This window comes from Kryptolebias marmoratus, linkage group LG23 (genome assembly GCF_001649575.2).
Source record: "Kryptolebias marmoratus isolate JLee-2015 linkage group LG23, ASM164957v2, whole genome shotgun sequence".
Classification (NCBI taxonomy): domain Eukaryota; kingdom Metazoa; phylum Chordata; class Actinopteri; order Cyprinodontiformes; family Rivulidae; genus Kryptolebias; species Kryptolebias marmoratus.
The window spans coordinates 9,347,825-9,355,021 of NC_051452.1; the positions used below are offsets into that span (position 1 = coordinate 9,347,825).

Genomic DNA, 7,197 nt, shown 5'->3' on the forward strand with positions numbered 1-7,197 from the left:
AAGATAAAATGCTGCTAATAAATCACTCGAGAAGAAACGTGCGCTCGTGTTTTACAGTTTTGAATCCGTTCCACTTATAATTTGAAATTAATGGAGCCGTATTACCATAAAACAAAAGCTTAAAACATAAAATTATGATTTCCCTTTTCAGTTCTTCAGTTTTTGGAGTAAAGATTTGTTGCTTTAGGCTTAAAGTTCATTTCAAAGACAGCAATACAAAATCTTGAAACGCTGAAGATAAATCTAATTTATTTATTGAAACATTAATTTAGCATCCATCACTTTTATTTATTTATTTAAAAAAAAACAGGGGTGGACTACACTTTCTAATCCTTTTGACAGTACTAGAATTTAATTTAAAATCAGTTATTTGGGATTCATGTAACCTTATAATTGTCAGATCTTGTTGGTCTCTGACTTCCATCCAGTTTTGGTCTCACTGTTCAGTAAGAATAACTTTATAAATTACTGATAGTTAATAATGAAGGTATTATTAAAGCTGGAAACACTTTAACATTAAAAAGCAATTACAGTTCATATAAATAAAAACATTTATTCTCTCCATTCTCACTGTTTAGTGTATAAAATAGTATTTTATTTGTCATTTCTTTGATGTCAGTGAGACTATATTTGATCCTCAGAACCAGCAGCAACATTAAAACAAACGACTCCAATAATAACAACAGTGAGTACAAAATGAGGCGTATGGAGTTCCAGATGAACAAATGAATGAATGAATTAAATGAGTTTGTAAATGACGGAGAACTGGTTTTATCTACTAGAACTATAACAGAACTGGTATTGGCTACAAGAACTGGTCATGTGTTAAGATAGCTCTGTCAGGACTGGCGCTGGCTCCCGGGACTCCATCGGGGCCCGGGGCTGGTTCCCGGGGCTGTTTTTTTCAATAGGTTACCTCCATCTCAGTACTTTGAGCTAGTTAAAGCCAAATGAATAAAAGTACAGCATTTAATCCTGCCAAATAGTGAGCCTGCCTCAAGGTATGAACAGTGTATTTTTTTTTATAACTGTTTTTAATAATGCTTCTTAATGTGTTTACAGACACACAAATAACCATCTAAGTCAGGAACAAATCCTTTATGAAGGCCCCCTTATTGAGAAGCTCTAAAGTTTCTGAATGTACTGTTGTAATTTCCTGAAGCCTGCCTGATTTTCACTCAACCCTTGTTGCGTGTTATGTTTTTGTAATTAAAATTTCCTGCGACAGCAGGCTTCTTTTCCTCTTGTGACTTATTTTAATAACTCAGCTGGTTAATGGCACCACGTCCCTACGCCTCAGACTTGCCAAGATGCAGGTGACGTGTAAGAAACTGTTTGACTTGGAAATAATAATAAAAAAAAAATCTTTTAAGTGTAAAGATCCTGTTCTAGTGTATAAAGAATACAATTTTCTGTTTCTGTTCATTTGTTTCATCTTGTTTTATGATGTGCAGAGAAGCACTGTTCTTGCTTTTCCTTCAGCCTCCACAACTAAATGATGCACCCTGAACCACTCACAGGTCTGAATTTCTTTTTGTAGAAATAACTTTTGCAATCTTTACCTTTTTTAATATTGTGATGAATCACAGTTCAATGAAGCCGAACTGAAAGAAAGATGTATGCTTCAGAAGGGCACCAGATAATTCTTGTTTGGGGAAAGAAATCAACAGTGTAGGATGCTGCAGCTTTAATTCAATGAGATGCAACTCCTTTTCATTTTTGCACATTCCTCTGTGGCATTTGTTTAAATTCTATTTGTTAAAACCTCAGAAGAGGAGAAAAAAGGGAGAAATGATAAAAAAAGCACTCGTCTTCACTCAGGTGTTTCCTCAGCCTCTTTTCCCTCCGCGGGTCGACTTCTCTTCGCAGAGAGAGACAAAGAGAAGAGGAGGAGGAGGAGGGCTGGTGGTAAAAGCTGAGCCGCTAAAAGTGTCCAGATAGGATTTCATTTGGGCCTGGATCTGAGCCGCAGCCCACCATTTGGAGACCCCTACTCTCTCAGATATTCACCTCCAATAAACGGGAATCTGCGATGCTCAAAGTCAAAAAATACGTCCAGAAATGTTCAAAAATATAGATTTATTCCAAGGCTGGGTGCTGTTTTTAATGTAGGCTTTCAACACACCTACTTGAGATGAATACACCTGAGGTTCGGTTATAAAGGTAAAGACTTAAAACATCCAAGACTTTCTTATCGTCAGATTTTAAACCCTAAAATCTATAACTTGTGTTGCATCTTCTTTAAATACAGGACGGGGACGGTCAATACTTCTGACCAAATTTCTTTTACTTTCAATACTGCAGCCTTGATGAAAATTCGTCCGATTGATTTGTTTTACTTCGCTCCTGTGACTCCTCTTCCTCCGTTTGATGTTGTTTTTTAAATGTTCAGGTAGACGTAAAAGATGCCTGGAATTGTCACAACTTGCGTTGTTGCTCTAATGAAATAAAATACAAAGCGAACGTCTGGTTCAAGGAAACGAATCAGGGAGGAAAACGAAAACAAAAAACGAGATGCCGTGTTTAACAAAGACGGGAGATTTATGACATTCTGTCAGAATGGTAAAGCAAAGGCAGCAGTGTGGGGGTTATTTACTTTGAAGTGGAAAATAAAAACAGTTTATATGACATTAAGCACATTAGCAGGAGGTGGTGGAATATAAACACATCTCGCACGGAAGAAGGGGAGGAAATAATTTGAGCGCTTTGTGACTCAGCTGCTTGGAACACAAAACAAAAAATTTTTAGTTAGAAAATGGCTCATTGATTTCTAAAATAAATAAATAAAATGATTAGTCATAGCTGTCTTTGTCAAAACAAAATTTTCCACTTTATGCTACACTTGTTTTCCTTTTCACGCTGCCTTTTTTTGTTTCTTTTCTTCTTTCTGTGGATGTCTTTGTCCGTTCTCCATTTGTGACATCTCGAGTGAAAGCAGGTCAGATTTTCAACAAGCTGGATAAATCCCAGGAGCATTGATCCAAATCTGTTTTTTGAAGACAGAACAAGGATTAATCCAACTTTCAGTTGATCTATTTACTACATAAAGACAAAACTCCCCCAAAAATCTGAAATTTGTAGGCTGTTTTTTCACTTTTAAAGCTCTCCGAAAGATATTTTACAGGATTTCTTCTCAGTAAGCCATATTTATACCGTATTTTCTGCACTATATGGTGCACTGGATTATAAGACGCACTGTCAATGAATGGTCCATTTTCAAACTTTTGTCATATAACTGAGTCTTAATGCTGCAAGCGGTGCACCTTTGTAGTTTACCAAAAACATTACGACTTCTTACATATATAAGGCGCACTGTCATTTTTTTTTTAAATTGAAGGCTTTTAAGTGCACCTTTATAGCCCGGTAAATGCGGTATTTTGAATTTTTAGGAATAAATATTATTCAAGATTGAGATGATCAGCTCTTAGTCACATCTCTTTGTTTATTTTATCACTGAAGGTGAAGGGTGATGATGTTTTGCCTGTAGTGTTAGCAAAATATCTCCTGAAACCACTGAACAGATTTTAACGAAACTGTCAAACCATCTAAAACCTTTTTTTTTTTTTTTTTAAGTCAACCCCATTCAAGATGGGCGCCGAAGCTAAGTGTCTTCAGCCAACACAAAAATGGCTCTAACAGAGCTTAGTTTTAGAAACACTGAGCTAGGTTTGGTCTGGTAGTAGCTGAGAGTCATCCTCAACCCATCCTCTGAGTGCGAACACGTCTGGCGTGCATCTTCTCATTCTTCTCATCAGAAGATTATTTAATTTTAATCTCTGGGAATAAAAAGCGGCACGCAATATGAATTCCTTCAAGGAATGCGAGGCTTTTAATCGATTAATTTAGCAAACAAAATTATGAAAATTGACTGTATATCAAGAAAACAAGTGGTTGATAGATTTAACTATTTATCTTTTTATTACAGACCTGCTGTAATTGCTGTAATGTGGTGATATTTGCCTTTTTGTCATGAGTGTATGGGTCAGTTTTTCCTCAAAATCACGTCCTAAAAACTGGTGTAGTTGGTGTGATTCATTGTAATCCATAATCTGAGGCTAAAAGTCTTAAAACAAGCAAAATACTGCAGGGATGTAAGACTCGAGCTTTCTAAAGCACATAGAGCTGCCAGAGATGTTCTACAATACCATTTACAAAGGTTAAAAATATTTTGAAAGCTGAAATTTTTTTTTGAGCCGCATGCAAATACCAGAGATTTAGGATCCAGAATCTGACACGTGAAGCTCCAGTAAGTCGACTCTGCTCCTCAGCTTCACGTGCCAAGTCTTGTAAGCAGCCAGCTGGTGCTTAACATTTGTCCAAAACTTTCCCAGCCAACTGCGGTTCTTTGCCACTGCTGCACAGCGAAGCCAAAACACGTGTCTGGTGATTACAGCCAACACCGCAAAAAAAAAAAAAAAAAAACGGAGATAAGGAAAAACACAAACTGACAATTGCCACTTAAAAAAAAAAACATCTGCTAAGTGACAGACAAATGTTTGTGCATGTGTTTGCTTCTTTTTTTTGTGTTACCTTGCACAATCCTGCTGCTAGTTTGCATTTTAAAAAAAAAATTCTTTTCAGAAACAGGTTCTCATAGAATCTCCGTCAGGAAGTTGAAGTGAAAACAATCTCAGAGTAACATTGGGAATCCTGAACGTGACAAAAGCCTCATTTGGCTCAAGAGCCAGAGCATAACACCAAAGTTGTGTAACTCTCACGCCCAGGAAGTGTGAAGCATTAGCGAGAAGCTCCCGGGGCATGCTGGGACAGTTTTTGAACACTGCGGCTGAGGCGTGAATGTAATTCACGACAAGACCAAGAATAATCGCTTGGGACGCTTGTCAGCACAGGTCCAACAGGTAGACTGGTGCCCAATTAGCTCAGAACATGAAGGCTTTCCGTCGAACACCTGTCAAATCAAACTCTTATTCTATTCCAGTTTAAACACAGGAGTTGCACCATCTGGTTAAACTAAAACAACCAAAAAAAAACAAAAACATGCATTTCAGAAAATCATCCTGACTTTGTTCGCTTTTTGTGATTTAACATTTTACAGTGACGGTCCGCAGTGATGTTACGAACAAAAGGGTTTCATATTTACATACAAATGCATAAAATACTAAAAAAGGTACCATTTTTAAAAACTACAAAGATTTAAAGAAATTTTAAAGCAGCCGCTGCCTGAAATTCCAACATCGGTTCTGTAAATGCAAGCTAAGAAAAAATGCTTTGAACTGTTTAAGGAGTGTAAAGATACCAAAGATCAACAGAAATGTTTAAGCTGCCGCTTGTGGATTGTTATGGTCACCACAGTAACACAATACCTGCGTCTGTTACTCCCTGACTACCAAGTTAATGAGAGGCAGACAGAAAAATAAGCCTATTTTTGTGCCAAGAAGTCATAGCACACCACTCCTGATTGAGCTGCAATTTTGGATATATCTTTTGCTTTTTTTTTTTTTTTTACGGAAAAGTAGTAAGGGTTCTTTACGAGATGTTAGTAAGAAAATAACTTTACCTCTTTACAGATCTGGCACTCAAGCATGATCTTCAGCAACACCAGGTTGATTTTTTTTCTTTGATCATGTCAAATTCTGTAACAATGTAGCCACTTTGAATTGTTAAATATACTATACCCCACTTATAATAAGTTACCTACTCAACAATAATACCGTTTCATGCTACACTGATGCTCTGTCTCATTGGGACAGTGTTGTGGCACACTTGTGATGCTTTTATATCCATTGCCATGGCTTGTTATCGTTCTCATCAGAGCAGCGTATTGATGTCGTATTCTGTTTGTGTACTTGGCAGATGTAGCGCATGTGTTCATGGGTTTTATGTGGTTGTTGCTGTAAACATATGGCGACGTTGGAGTAAATGTGTTGTAGGAGTACAACAAGCCCTCAGAGTATGGTATGTGATGGAGAAGAGCACGACTTCTTTGTGGTTGGCACTGTTGCCTCATAGCAAGGTCCTGAGTTCAAGTCCTGGTCTGGGCCTGGGGTCTTTCTGTGCTGAGTTCGCACGTTCTGCTCGTGTTGGCGTGGGTTTTCTCCGGGCCCGCTGGGTTCCTCCCGTAGTCTTAAAAACATGTCAGGCTGCATTCAAGTCCAGGCTGCTCTTGGAAGAGGCATCTGTGATCTCAATGGGGTTTTCATGGTTAAATTAAGGTTAACAACAATGATTTTTCTTTATTTTTTTGGTTACTGGTTGTCCTGTTGGGCTACATGATGCGTACCAGTATAAGATCAACAGTTTCTACTTATCATTTATTCCACAAACATCGACCTGGAAGGAATGGATCACGTTTCTGTTGTGGGTTTGGTTTTAGACTTAAACGAGGGGAACGTAGGAGAAACTGTCAGAGTTAGATTTGAGTAGAGCGAGCTCACAAGCAAGAAGAGTCAGAAGATGGTGGGTCAGACCGCGGCTAAATGCTGACAGAAGACTAAAATTTATATGTTAACAAAGGCTCATGGTGGAACTGCGACAAAAAGAAGGCGAACGCCACATATGCTTCGTAGCAGCGTCATGTTGGCACAAAACACCACCCCTACAAACGGCAGCAACAAGTCGTATGCCATGTTTACGTTGTAGTGCGCTGTAACGTTCCCACCCTTTTCAGTCTAATGCATACACAATAAAGGTGACTGGCTCAGTTCGTCATAAGTCACAAGATTTAACTTTTTATAAAATATGCTTCACTTCATTATTAGACTCAGGAGAAATTTTAAATTACGCCAACGTGTGGCAAAATGTACCATTTTTACTGAGATAAGTATCCAGCTCCATTCATAGTTTGTGTCCACATTAGTACAAGTCAGGTGTAAAATGGGTTTTGTTATTAATTCCAATCTAAACGTGTTCTCCAGTTTCATTTCCAGCAAACCGTTTGCAGATTAGACTTTCAGAATTTGCTCGTGAACACCTCAAGTCAGTGGCGCCGGATTCATTTTCTAGGTGGGGGGGCCACCGGAGTGTTTCGTCACCTTATTAATTTTACATGCATCGGATCATCGTCTAACATCAATAAAAATTGAATAACGAAACGCTTTTTCAGCTATGACTTTTTGTTCCAGTATATTATTATGAATAATGATAATTAGTTTAACCAACCAACAGCTTTATAAATGACCACAATAAAAGTAAACACAGGTAAATAACATGCGCACGGGCAGAGATGGAATAATCCAA

The 7,197-nt window shown here is 37.9% G+C and overlaps 1 long non-coding RNA gene across 1 annotated transcript; it reads right to left on the reverse strand.

Moving 5' to 3' along the window:
• Positions 1 to 323: 323 nt before the first annotated feature.
• Positions 324 to 4,949, reverse strand: LOC119616719. Its single transcript, XR_005232708.1, has 3 exons — positions 4,531 to 4,949; positions 4,208 to 4,380; positions 324 to 2,986 (listed from the first exon to the last, which is right to left on the reverse strand). It is a non-coding gene; the product is annotated as an uncharacterized LOC119616719 (long non-coding RNA).
• Between the last annotated feature and the right edge of the window lie 2,248 nt (positions 4,950 to 7,197).